This window comes from Oncorhynchus masou, chromosome 5 (assembly GCF_036934945.1).
Source record: "Oncorhynchus masou masou isolate Uvic2021 chromosome 5, UVic_Omas_1.1, whole genome shotgun sequence".
NCBI lineage: Eukaryota > Metazoa > Chordata > Actinopteri > Salmoniformes > Salmonidae > Oncorhynchus > Oncorhynchus masou.
The window spans coordinates 2,760,312-2,773,918 of record NC_088216.1 but is presented as its reverse complement, the minus strand read 5'-3'; the positions used below and the strand labels follow the sequence as shown (position 1 = coordinate 2,773,918).

The window sequence follows — 13,607 nt, the reverse complement described above, 5'->3', positions numbered from 1 at the left end:
TCCTCACACGAGGCAGCAAAGCATTTACAAAGACAGTGTTGGCTGAAGATGAAGTGAAAATGAATTCACTGTCCTTTTGGACTTTCACACAATACATACTTTTGTCAAGGTGGATACCACATCTTAAGGTCCATATCGATATGTATTACTTTATAATGAAATCAATCTTTTTGTCTCAGGGGTTGTAGAATTTCAGACCATACATACATTTTGGCACGGTGGTTTCAACATCACTGTCAAAATCTGAAGTTCGGTATCGATATTTTTTTCTTATTTTTGGACATTTTTACAAGAAGGGCCTCGTTAGCGCAGTAGGTAGCGCGTCAGTCTCATAATCTGAAGGTCGTGAGTTCGATCCTCACACGGGCAGCAAAGCTTTTAAAGACAGTGTTGGCTGAAGATGGAAGTGAAAATGAATTCACTGTCGTTTTGGACTTTCACACAATACATACTTTTGTCAAGGTGGATACCACATCTTAAGGTTCATATCGATATGTATTACTTTATAATGAAATCAATCTTTTTGTCTCAGGGGTTGTAGAATTTCAGACCATACATACATTTTGGCACGGTGGTTTCAACATCACTGTCAAAATCTGAAGTTCGGTATCGATATTTTTTTCTTATTTTTGGACATTTTTCCAAGAAGGGCCTCGTTAGCGCAGTAGTTAGCGCGTCAGTCTCATAATCTGAAGTTCGTGAGTTCGATCCTCACACGAGGCAGCAAAGCATTTACAAAGACAGTGTTGGCTGAAGATGGAAGTGAAAATGAATTCACTGTCCTTTTGGACTTTCACACAATACATACTTTTGTCAAGGTGGATACCACATCTTAAGGTCCATATCGATATGTATTACTTTATAATGAAATCAATCTTTTTGTCTCAGGGGTTGTAGAATTTCAGACCATACATACATTTTGGCACGGTGGTTTCAACATTACTGTCAAAATCTGAAGTTCGGTATCGATATTTTTTTCTTATTTTTGGACATTTTTACAAGAAGGGCCTCGTTAGCGCAGTAGGTCGCGCGTCAGTCTCATAATCTGAAGGTCGTGAGTTCGATCCTCACACGGGGCAGCAAAGCATTTAAAAAGACAGTGTTGGCTGAAGATGGAAGTGAAAAATTCACTGTCGTTTTGGACTTTCACACAATACATACTTTTGTCAAGGTGGATACCACATCTTAAGGTTCATATCGATATGTATTACTTTATAATGAAATCAATCTTTTGTCTCAGGGGTTGTAGAATTTCAGACCATACATAGATTTTGGCACGGTGGTTTCAACATCACTGTCAAAATCTGAAGTTCGGTATCGATATTTTTTTCTTATTTTTGGACATTTTTCAAGAAGGGCCTTGTTAGCGCAGTAGGTCGCGCGTCAGTCTCATAATCTGAAGGTCGTGATCTCGATCCTCACACGAGGCAGCAAAGCATTTACAAAGACAGTGTTGGCTGAAGGTGAAAATGAATTCACTGTATTTTGGACTTTCACACAATACATACTTTTGTCAAGGTGGATACCACATCTTAAGGTCCATATCGATATGTATTACTTTAATGAAATCAATCTTTTTGTCTCAGGGGTTGTAGAATTTCAGACCATACATACATTTTGGCACGGTGGTTTCAACATCACTGTCAAAATCTGAAGTTCGGTATCAACATTTTTTTTCTTATTTTTGGACATTTTTACAAGAAGGGCCTCGTTAGCGCAGTAGGTAGCGCGTCAGTCTCATAATCTGAAGGTCGTGAGTTCGATCCTCACACGCGGCAGCAAAGCTTTTAAAAAGACAGTGTTGGCTGAAGATGGAAGTGAAAATGAATTCACTGTCGTTTTGGACTTTCACACAATACATACTTTTGTCAAGGTGGATACCACATCTTAAGGTTCATATCGATATGTATTACTTTATAATGAAATCAATCTTTTTGTCTCAGGGGTTGTAGAATTTCAGACCATACATACATTTTGGCACGGTGGTTTCAACATCACTGTCAAAATCTGAAGTTCGGTATCGATATTTTTTTCTTATTTTTGGACATTTTTCCAAGAATGGCCTTGTTAGCGCAGTAGGTCGCTCGTCAGTCTCATAATCTGAAGGTCGTGATTTCGATCCTCACACGAGGCAGCAAAGCATTTACAAAGACAGTGTTGGCTGAAGATGAAGTGAAAATGAATTCACTGTCTATTTTGGACTTTCACACAATACATACTTTTGTCAAGGTGGATACCACATCTTAAGGTCCATATCGATATGTATTACTTTAGAATGAAATCAATCTTTTTGTCTCAGGGGTTGTAGAATTTCAGACCATACATACATTTTGGCACGGTGGTTTCAACATCACTGTCAAAATCTGAAGTTCGGTATCAACATTTTTTTTCTTTTTTGGACATTTTACCAAGAAGGGCCTCGTTAGCGCAGTAGGTAGCGCGTCAGTCTCATAATCTGAAGGTCGTGAGTTCGATCCTCACACGGGCAGCGAAGCTTTTAAAAAGACAGTGTTGGCTGAAGATGGAAGTGAAAATGAATTCACTGTCGTTTTGGACTTTCACACAATACATACTTTTGTCAAGGTGGATACCACATCTTAAGGTTCATATCGATATGTATTACTTTAGAATGAAATCAATCTTTTTGTCTCAGGGGTTGTAGAATTTCAGACCATACATACATTTTGGCACGGTGGTTTCAACATCACTGTCAAAATCTGAAGTTCGGTATCGATATTTTTTTCTTATTTTTGGACATTTTTCCAAGAAGGGCCTCGTTAGCGCAGTAGGTAGCGCGTCAGTCTCATAATCTGAAGGTCGTGATCTCGATCCTCACACGAGGCAGCAAAGCATTTACAAAGACAGTGTTGGCTGAAGATGAAGTGAAAATTAATTCACTGTCCTTTTGGACTTTCACACAATACATACTTTTGTCAAGGTGGATACCACATCTTAAGGTCCATATCGATATGTATTACTTTAGAATGAAATCAATCTTTTTGTCTCAGGGGTTGTAGAATTTCAGACCATACATACATTTTGGCACGGTGGTTTCAACATCACTGTCAAAATCTGAAGTTCGGTATCAACATTTTTTTTTTCTTATTTTTGGACATTTTTACCAAGAAGGGCCTCGTTAGCGCAGTAGGTAGCGCGTCAGTCTCATAATCTGAAGGTCGTGAGTTCGATCCTCACACGGGCAGCAAAGCTTTTAAAAGACAGTGTTGGCTGAAGATGGAAGTGAAAATGAATTCACTGTCGTTTTGGACTTTCACACAATACATACTTTTGTCAAGGTGGATACCACATCTTAAGGTTCATATCGATATGTATTACTTTAGAATGAAATCAATCTTTTTGTCTCAGGGGTTGTAGAATTTCAGACCATACATACATTTTGGCACGGTGGTTTCAACATCACTGTCAAAATCTGAAGTTCGGTATCGATATTTTTTTCTTATTTTTGGACATTTTTCCAAGAAGGGCCTCGTTAGCGCAGTAGGTCGCGCGTCAGTCTCATAATCTGAAGGTCGTGATCTCGATCCTCACACGAGGCAGCAAAGCATTTACAAAGACAGTGTTGGCTGAAGATGAAGTGAAAATTAATTCACTGTCCTTTTGGACTTTCACACAATACATACTTTTGTCAAGGTGGATACCACATCTTAAGGTTCATATCGATATGTATTACTTTAGAATGAAATCAATCTTTTTGTCTCAGGGGTTGTAGAATTTCAGACCATACATACATTTTGGCACGGTGGTTTCAACATCACTGTCAAAATCTGAAGTTCGGTATCGATATTTTTTTCTTATTTTTGGACATTTTTATAAGAAGGGCCTCGTTAGCGCAGTAGGTAGCGCGTCAGTCTCATAATCTGAAGGTCGTGAGTTCGATCCTCACACGGGGCAGCAAAGCTTTTAAAAAGACAGTGTTGGCTGAAGATGGAAGTGAAAATGAATTCACTGTCGTTTTGGACTTTCACACAATACATACTTTTGTCAAGGTGGATACCACATCTTAAGGTTCATATCGATATGTATTACTTTAGAATGAAATCAATCTTTTTGTCTCAGGGGTTGTAGAATTTCAGACCATACATACATTTTGGCACGGTGGTTTCAACATCACTGTCAAAATCTGAAGTTCGGTATCGATATTTTTTTTCTTATTTTTGGACATTTTTACAAGAATGGCCTTGTTAGCGCAGTAGGTAGCGCGTCAGTCTCATAATCTGAAGGTCGTGATCTCGATCCTCACACGAGGCAGCAAAGCATTTACAAAGACAGTGTTGGCTGAAGATGAAGTGAAAATTAATTCACTGTCCTTTTGGACTTTCACACAATACATACTTTTGTCAAGGTGGATACCACATCTTAAGGTCCATATCGATATGTATTACTTTATAATGAAATCAATCTTTTTGTCTCAGGGGTTGTAGAATTTCAGACCATACATACATTTTGGCACGGTGGTTTCAACATCACTGTCAAAATCTGAAGTTCGGTATCAACTTTTTTTTCTTATTTTTGGACATTTTTCAAGAAGGGCCTCGTTAGCGCAGTAGGTAGCGCGTCAGTCTCATAATCTGAAGGTCGTGAGTTCGATCCTCACACGGGGCAGCAAAGCTTTTAAAAAGACAGTGTTGGCTGAAGATGGAAGTGAAAAAGAATTCACTGTCGTTTTGGACTTTCACACAATACATACTTTTGTCAAGGTGGATACCACATCTTAAGGTTCATATCGATATGTATTACTTTAGAATGAAATCAATCTTTTTGTCTCAGGGGTTGTAGAATTTCAGACCATACATACATTTTGGCACGGTGGTTTCAACATCACTGTCAAAATCTGAAGTTCGGTATCGATATTTTTTTTCTTATTTTTGGACATTTTTCCAAGAATGGCCTTGTTAGCGCAGTAGGTCGCTCGTCAGTCTCATAATCTGAAGGTCGTGATCTCGATCCTCACACGAAGCAGCAAAGCATTTACAAAGACAGTGTTGGCTGAAGATGAAGTGAAAATTAATTCACTGTCCTTTTGGACTTTCACACAATACATACTTTTGTCAAGGTGGATACCACATCTTAAGGTCCATATCGATATGTATTACTTTAGAATGAAATCAATCTTTTTGTCTCAGGGGTTGTAGAATTTCAGACCATACATACATTTTGGCACGGTGGTTTCAACATCAATGTCAAAATCTGAAGTTCGGTATCAACATTTTTTTCTTATTTTTGGACATTTTTACAAGAAGGGTCTCGTTAGCGCAGTAGGTCGCGCGTCAGTCTCATAATCTGAAGGGCGTGATCTCGATCCTCACACGAGGCAGCAAAGCATTTACAAAGACAGTGTTGGCTGAAGATGGAAGTGAAAATGAATTCACTGTCGTTTTGGACTTTCACACAATACATACTTTTGTCAAGGTGGATACCACATCTTAAGGTTCATATCGATATGTATTACTTTAGAATGAAATCAATCTTTTTGTCTCAGGGGTTGTAGAATTTCAGACCATACATACATTTTGGCACGGTGGTTTCAACATCACTGTCAAAATCTGAAGTTCGGTATCGATATTTTTTTTCTTATTTTTGGACATTTTTCCAAGAATGGCCTCGTTAGCGCAGTAGGTCGCTCGTCAGTCTCATAATCTGAAGGTCGTGATCTCGATCCTCACACGAGGCAGCAAAGCATTTACAAAGACAGTGTTGGCTGAAGATGAAGTGAAAATTAATTCACTGTCCTTTTGGACTTTCACACAATACATACTTTTGTCAAGGTGGATACCACATCTTAAGGTCCATATCGATATGTATTACTTTAGAATGAAATCAATCTTTTTGTCTCAGGGGTTGTAGAATTTCAGACCATACATACATTTTGGCACGGTGGTTTCAACATCACTGTCAAAATCTGAAGTTCGGTATCAACATTTTTTTTCTTATTTTTGGACATTTTTCCAAGAAGGGCCTCGTTAGCGCAGTAGGTAGCGCGTCAGTCTCATAATCTGAAGGTCGTGAGTTCGATCCTCACACGGGGCAGCAAAGCTTTTAAAAAGACAGTGTTGGCTGAAGATGGAAGTGAAAATGAATTCACTGTCGTTTTGGACTTTCACACAATACATACTTTTGTCAAGGTGGATACCACATCTTAAGGTTCATATCGATATGTATTACTTTAGAATGAAATCAATCTTTTTGTCTCAGGGGTTGTAGAATTTCAGACCATACATACATTTTGGCACGGTGGTTTCAACATCACTGTCAAAATCTGAAGTTCGGTATCGATATTTTTTTTCTTATTTTTGGACATTTTTCCAAGAATGGCCTCGTTAGCGCAGTAGGTCGCTCGTCAGTCTCATAATCTGAAGGTCGTGATCTCGATCCTCACACGAGGCAGCAAAGCATTTACAAAGACAGTGTTGGCTGAAGATGAAGTGAAAATTAATTCACTGTCCTTTTGGACTTTCACACAATACATACTTTTGTCAAGGTGGATACCACATCTTAAGGTCCATATCGATATGTATTACTTTAGAATGAAATCAATCTTTTTGTCTCAGGGGTTGTAGAATTTCAGACCATACATACATTTTGGCACGGTGGTTTCAACATCACTGTCAAAATCTGAAGTTCGGTATCAACATTTTTTTTCTTATTTTTGGACATTTTTACCAAGAAGGGCCTCGTTAGCGCAGTAGGTAGCGCGTCAGTCTCATAATCTGAAGGTCGTGAGTTCGATCCTCACACGGGGCAGCAAAGCTTTTAAAAAGACAGTGTTGGCTGAAGATGGAAGTGAAAATGAATTCACTGTCGTTTTGGACTTTCACACAATACATACTTTTGTCAAGGTGGATACCACATCTTAAGGTTCATATCGATATGTATTACTTTAGAATGAAATCAATCTTTTTGTCTCAGGGGTTGTAGAATTTCAGACCATACATACATTTTGGCACGGTGGTTTCAACATCACTGTCAAAATCTGAAGTTCGGTATCGATATTTTTTTCTTATTTTTGGACATTTTTCCAAGAAGGGCCTCGTTAGCGCAGTAGGTCGCGCGTCAGTCTCATAATCTGAAGGTCGTGATCTCGATCCTCACACGAGGCAGCAAAGCATTTACAAAGACAGTGTTGGCTGAAGATGAAGTGAAAATTAATTCACTGTCCTTTTGGACTTTCACACAATACATACTTTTGTCAAGGTGGATACCACATCTTAAGGTCCATATCGATATGTATTACTTTAGAATGAAATCAATCTTTTTGTCTCAGGGGTTGTAGAATTTCAGACCATACATACATTTTGGCACGGTGGTTTCAACATCACTGTCAAAATCTGAAGTTCGGTATCAACATTTTTTTTCTTATTTTTGGACATGTTACCAAGAAGGGCCTCGTTAGCGCAGTAGGTAGCGCGTCAGTCTCATAATCTGAAGGTCGTGAGTTCGATCCTCACACGGGCAGCAAAGCATTTAAAAAGACAGTGTTGGCTGAAGATGGAAGTGAAAATGAATTCACTGTCGTTTTGGACTTTCACACAATACATACTTTTGTCAAGGTGGATACCACATCTTAAGGTTCATATCGATATGTATTACTTTAGAATGAAATCAATCTTTTTGTCTCAGGGGTTGTAGAATTTCAGACCATACATACATTTTGGCACGGTGGTTTCAACATCACTGTCAAAATCTGAAGTTCGGTATCGATATTTTTTTCTTATTTTTGGACATTTTTCCAAGAAGGGCCTCGTTAGCGCAGTAGGTCGCGCGTCAGTCTCATAATCTGAAGGTCGTGATCTCGATCCTCACACGAGGCAGCAAAGCATTTACAAAGACAGTGTTGGCTGAAGATGAAGTGAAAATTAATTCACTGTCCTTTTGGACTTTCACACAATACATACTTTTGTCAAGGTGGATACCACATCTTAAGGTCCATATCGATATGTATTACTTTATAATGAAATCAATCTTTTTGTCTCAGGGGTTGTAGAATTTCAGACCATACATACATTTTGGCACGGTGGTTTCAACATCACTGTCAAAATCTGAAGTTTGGTATCAACTTTTTTTTCTTATTTTTGGACATTTTTCCAAGAAGGCCCTCGTTAGAGCAGTAGGTAGCGCGTCAGTCTCATAATCTGAAGGTCGTGAGTTCGATCCTCACACGGGCAGCAAAGCATTTAAAAAGACAGTGTTGGCTGAAGATGGAAGTGAAAATGAATTCACTGTCGTTTTGGACTTTCACACAATACATACTTTTGTCAAGGTGGATACCACATCTTAAGGTTCATATCGATATGTATTACTTTAGAATGAAATCAATCTTTTTGTCTCAGGGGTTGTAGAATTTCAGACCATACATACATTTTGGCACGGTGGTTTCAACATCACTGTCAAAATCTGAAGTTCGGTATCGATATTTTTTTTCTTATTTTTGGACATTTTTACAAGAAGGGCCTCGTTAGCGCAGTAGGTTGCGCGTCAGTCTCATAATCTGAAGGTCGTGAGTTCGATCCTCACACGGGGCAGCAAAGCTTTTAAAAAGACAGTGTTGGCTGAAGATGGAAGTGAAAAAGAATTCACTGTCGTTTTGGACTTTCACACAATACATACTTTTGTCAAGGTGGATACCACATCTTAAGGTTCATATCGATATGTATTACTTTAGAATGAAATCAATCTTTTTGTCTCAGGGGTTGTAGAATTTCAGACCATACATACATTTTGGCACGGTGGTTTCAACATCACTGTCAAAATCTGAAGTTCGGTATCGATATTTTTTTTTCTTATTTTTGGACATTTTTCAAAGAATGGCCTCGTTAGCGCAGTAGGTCGCTCGTCAGTCTCATAATCTGAAGGTCGTGATCTCGATCCTCACACGAGGCAGCAAAGCATTTACAAAGACAGTGTTGGCTGAAGATGAAGTGAAAATTAATTCACTGTCCTTTTGGACTTTCACACAATACATACTTTTGTCAAGGTGGATACCACATCTTAAGGTCCATATCGATATGTATTACTTTAGAATGAAATCAATCTTTTTGTCTCAGGGGTTGTAGAATTTCAGACCATACATACATTTTGGCACGGTGGTTTCAACATCACTGTCAAAATCTGAAGTTCGGTATCAACATTTTTTTTCTTATTTTTGGACATGTTACCAAGAAGGGCCTCGTTAGCGCAGTAGGTAGCGCGTCAGTCTCATAATCTGAAGGTCGTGAGTTCGATCCTCACACGGGCAGCGAAGCTTTTAAAAAGACAGTGTTGGCTGAAGATGGAAGTGAAAATGAATTCACTGCTATTTTGGACTTTCACACAATACATACTTTCGTCAAGGTGGATACCATATCTTAAGGTCCATATCGATATGTATTACTTTAGAATGAAATCAATCTTTTTGTCTCAGGGGTTGTAGAATTTCAGACCATACATACATTTTGGCACGGTGGTTTCAACATCACTGTCAAAATCTGAAGTTCGGTATCGATATTTTTTTTCTTATTTTTGGACATTTTTCCAAGAAGGCCTTGTTAGCGCAGTAGGTCGCGCGTCAGTCTCATAATCTGAAGGTCGTGATCTCGATCCTCACACGAGGCAGCAAAGCATTTACAAAGACAGTGTTGGCTGAAGATGAAGTGAAAATTAATTCACTGTCCTTTTGGACTTTCACACAATACATACTTTTGTCAAGGTGGATACCACATCTTAAGGTCCATATCGTTATGTATTACTTTAGAATGAAATCAATCTTTTTGTCTCAGGGGTTGTAGAATTTCAGACCATACATACATTTTGGCACGGTGGTTTCAACATCACTGTCAAAATCTGAAGTTCGGTATCAATATTTTTTTTCTTATTTTTGGACATTTTTCCAAGAAGGGCCTCGTTAGCGCAGTAGGTAGTGCGTCAGTCTCATAATCTGAAGGTCGTGAGTTCGATCCTCACACGGGGCAGCAAAGCTTTTAAAAAGACAGTGTTGGCTGAAGATGAATTCTCTGTTGTTTTGACTTTCACACAATACATACTTTTGTCAAGGTGGATACCACATCTTAAGGTTCATATCGATATGTATTACTTTAGAATGAAATCAAACTTTTTTTCTCAGGGGTTGTAGAATTTCAGACCATACATACATTTTGGCACGGTGGTTTCAACATCACTGTCAAAATCTGAAGTTCGGTATCGATATTTTTTTCTTATTTTGGGACATTTTTACAAGAAGGGCCTCGTTAGCGCAGTAGGTCGCGCGTCAGTCTCATAATCTGAAGGTCGTGATCTCGATCCTCACACGAGGCAGCAAAGCATTTACAAAGACAGTGTTGGCTGAAGATGAAGTGAAAATTAATTCACTGTCCTTTTGGACTTTCACACAATACATACTTTTGTCAAGGTGGATACCACATCTTAAGGTTCATATCGATATGTATTACTTTAGAATGAAATCAATCTTTTTGTCTCAGGGGTTGTAGAATTTCAGACCATACATACATTTTGGCACGGTGGTTTCAACATCACTGTCAAAATCTGAAGTTCGGTATCGATATTTTTTTCTTATTTTTGGACATTTTTCCAAGAAGGGCCTCGTTAGCGCAGTAGGTAGCGCGTCAGTCTCATAATCTGAAGGTCGTGAGTTCGATCCTCACACGGGGCAGCAAAGCTTTTAAAAAGACAGTGTTGGCTGAAGATGGAAGTGAAAATGAATTCACTGTCGTTTTGGACTTTCACACAATACATACTTTTGTCAAGGTGGATACCACATCTTAAGGTTCATATCGATATGTATTACTTTAGAATGAAATCAATCTTTTTGTCTCAGGGGTTGTAGAATTTCAGACCATACATACATTTTGGCACGGTGGTTTCAACATCACTGTCAAAATCTGAAGTTCGGTATCGATATTTTTTTCTTATTTTTGGACATTTTTCCAAGAATGGCCTCGTTAGCGCAGTAGGTCGCGTCAGTCTCATAATCTGAAGGTCGTGATCTCGATCCTCACACGAGGCAGCAAAGCATTTACAAAGACAGTGTTGGCTGAAGATGAAGTGAAAATTAATTCACTGTCCTTTTGGACTTTCACACAATACATACTTTTGTCAAGGTGGATACCACATCTTAAGGTCCATATCGATATGTATTACTTTAGAATGAAATCAATCTTTTTGTCTCAGGGGTTGTAGAATTTCAGACCATACATACATTTTGGCACGGTGGTTTCAACATCACTGTCAAAATCTGAAGTTCGGTATCAACATTTTTTTTCTTATTTTTGGACATTTTTCCAAGAAGGGCCTCGTTAGCGCAGTAGGTAGCGCGTCAGTCTCATAATCTGAAGGTCGTGAGTTCGATCCTCACACGGGGCAGCAAAGCTTTTAAAAAGACAGTGTTGGCTGAAGATGGAAGTGAAAATGAATTCACTGTCGTTTTGGACTTTCACACAATACATACTTTTGTCAAGGTGGATACCACATCTTAAGGTTCATATCGATATGTATTACTTTAGAATGAAATCAATCTTTTTGTCTCAGGGGTTGTAGAATTTCAGACCATACATACATTTTGGCACGGTGGTTTCAACATCACTGTCAAAATCTGAAGTTCGGTATCGATATTTTTTTTCTTATTTTTGGACATTTTTCCAAGAAGGGCCTCGTTAGCGCAGTAGGTCGCGCGTCAGTCTCATAATCTGAAGGTCGTGATCTCGATCCTCACACGAGGCAGCAAAGCATTTACAAAGACAGTGTTGGCTGAAGATGAAGTGAAAATTAATTCACTGTCCTTTTGGACTTTCACACAATACATACTTTTGTCAAGGTGGATACCACATCTTAAGGTCCATATCGATATGTATTACTTTAGAATGAAATCAATCTTTTTGTCTCAGGGGTTGTAGAATTTCAGACCATACATACATTTTGGCACGGTGGTTTCAACATCACTGTCAAAATCTGAAGTTCGGTATCGATATTTTTTTCCTTATTTTTGGACATTTTTCCAAGAAGGGCCTCGTTAGCGCAGTAGGTAGCGCGTCAGTCTCATAATCTGAAGGTCGTGATTCGATCCTCACACGAGGCAGCAAAGCATTTACAAAGACAGTGTTGGCTGAAGATGAAGTGAAAATTAATTCACTGTCCTTTTGGACTTTCACACAATACATACTTTTGTCAAGGTGGATACCACATCTTAAGGTTCATATCGATATGTATTACTTTAGAATGAAATCAATCTTTTTGTCTCAGGGGTTGTAGAATTTCAGACCATACATACATTTTGGCACGGTGGTTTCAACATCACTGTCAAAATCTGAAGTTCGGTATCAACATTTTTTTCTTATTTTTGGACATTTTACCAAGAAGGGCCTCGTTAGCGCAGTAGGTAGCGCGTCAGTCTCATAATCTGAAGGTCGTGAGTTCGATCCTCACACGGGGCAGCAAAGCTTTTAAAAAGACAGTGTTGGCTGAAGATGGAAGTGAAAATGAATTCACTGTCGTTTTGGACTTTCACACAATACATACTTTTGTCAAGGTGGATACCACATCTTAAGGTTCATATCGATATGTATTACTTTAGAATGAAATCAATCTTTTTGTCTCAGGGGTTGTAGAATTTCAGACCATACATACATTTTGGCACGGTGGTTTCAACATCACTGTCAAAATCTGAAGTTCGGTATCGATATTTTTTTTCTTATTTTTGGACATTTTTCCAAGAAGGGCCTCGTTAGCGCAGTAGGTCGCGCGTCAGTCTCATAATCTGAAGGTCGTGATCTCGATCCTCACACGAGGCAGCAAAGCATTTACAAAGACAGTGTTGGCTGAAGATGAAGTGAAAATTAATTCACTGTCCTTTTGGACTTTCACACAATACATACTTTTGTCAAGGTGGATACCACATCTTAAGGTCCATATCGATATGTATTACTTTAGAATGAAATCAATCTTTTTGTCTCAGGGGTTGTAGAATTTCAGACCATACATACATTTTGGCACGGTGGTTTCAACATCACTGTCAAAATCTGAAGTTCGGTATCGATATTTTTTTTCTTATTTTTGGACATTTTTCCAAGAAGGGCCTCGTTAGCGCAGTAGGTCGCGCGTCAGTCTCATAATCTGAAGGTCGTGAGTTCGATCCTCACACGGGGCAGCAAAGCTTTTAAAAAGACAGTGTTGGCTGAAGATGGAAGTGAAAATGAATTCACTGTCGTTTTGGACTTTCACACAATACATACTTTTGTCAAGGTGGATACCACATCTTAAGGTTCATATCGATATGTATTACTTTAGAATGAAATCAATCTTTTTGTCTCAGGGGTTGTAGAATTTCAGACCATACATACATTTTGGCACGGTGGTTTCAACATCACTGTCAAAATCTGAAGTTCGGTATCGATATTTTTTTTCTTATTTTTGGACATTTTTCCAAGAAGGGCCTCGTTAGCGCAGTAGGTAGCGCGTCAGTCTCATAATCTGAAGGTCGTGATCTCGATCCTCACACGAGGCAGCAAAGCATTTACAAAGACAGTGTTGGCTGAAGATGAAGTGAAAATGAATTCACTGTATTTTTGGACTTTCACACAATACATACTTTTGTCAAGGTG

General features: G+C 38.7%; 9 non-coding genes across 9 annotated transcripts; all 9 read left to right on the top strand.

Moving 5' to 3' along the window:
* Positions 1–3,839: 3,839 nt before the first annotated feature.
* trnam-cau (transfer RNA methionine (anticodon CAU)) lies at positions 3,840–3,912 on the top strand. Its single transcript has one exon. It is a non-coding gene; the product is annotated as a tRNA-Met (tRNA).
* Positions 3,913–4,550: 638 nt separating this feature from the next.
* trnam-cau (transfer RNA methionine (anticodon CAU)) lies at positions 4,551–4,623 on the top strand. The gene has a single exon. It is a non-coding gene; the product is annotated as a tRNA-Met (tRNA).
* A 1,352-nt stretch (positions 4,624–5,975) lies between these two features.
* On the top strand, positions 5,976–6,048 carry trnam-cau (transfer RNA methionine (anticodon CAU)). The gene has a single exon. It is a non-coding gene; the product is annotated as a tRNA-Met (tRNA).
* Positions 6,049–6,689: 641 nt separating this feature from the next.
* Positions 6,690–6,762, top strand: trnam-cau (transfer RNA methionine (anticodon CAU)). The gene has a single exon. It is a non-coding gene; the product is annotated as a tRNA-Met (tRNA).
* Positions 6,763–8,467: 1,705 nt separating this feature from the next.
* On the top strand, positions 8,468–8,540 carry trnam-cau (transfer RNA methionine (anticodon CAU)). Its single transcript has one exon. It is a non-coding gene; the product is annotated as a tRNA-Met (tRNA).
* A 1,352-nt stretch (positions 8,541–9,892) lies between these two features.
* On the top strand, positions 9,893–9,965 carry trnam-cau (transfer RNA methionine (anticodon CAU)). Its single transcript has one exon. It is a non-coding gene; the product is annotated as a tRNA-Met (tRNA).
* Positions 9,966–10,590: 625 nt separating this feature from the next.
* On the top strand, positions 10,591–10,663 carry trnam-cau (transfer RNA methionine (anticodon CAU)). The gene has a single exon. It is a non-coding gene; the product is annotated as a tRNA-Met (tRNA).
* Positions 10,664–11,300: 637 nt separating this feature from the next.
* Positions 11,301–11,373, top strand: trnam-cau (transfer RNA methionine (anticodon CAU)). Its single transcript has one exon. It is a non-coding gene; the product is annotated as a tRNA-Met (tRNA).
* Positions 11,374–12,367: 994 nt separating this feature from the next.
* On the top strand, positions 12,368–12,440 carry trnam-cau (transfer RNA methionine (anticodon CAU)). The gene has a single exon. It is a non-coding gene; the product is annotated as a tRNA-Met (tRNA).
* Positions 12,441–13,607: the final 1,167 nt, after the last annotated feature.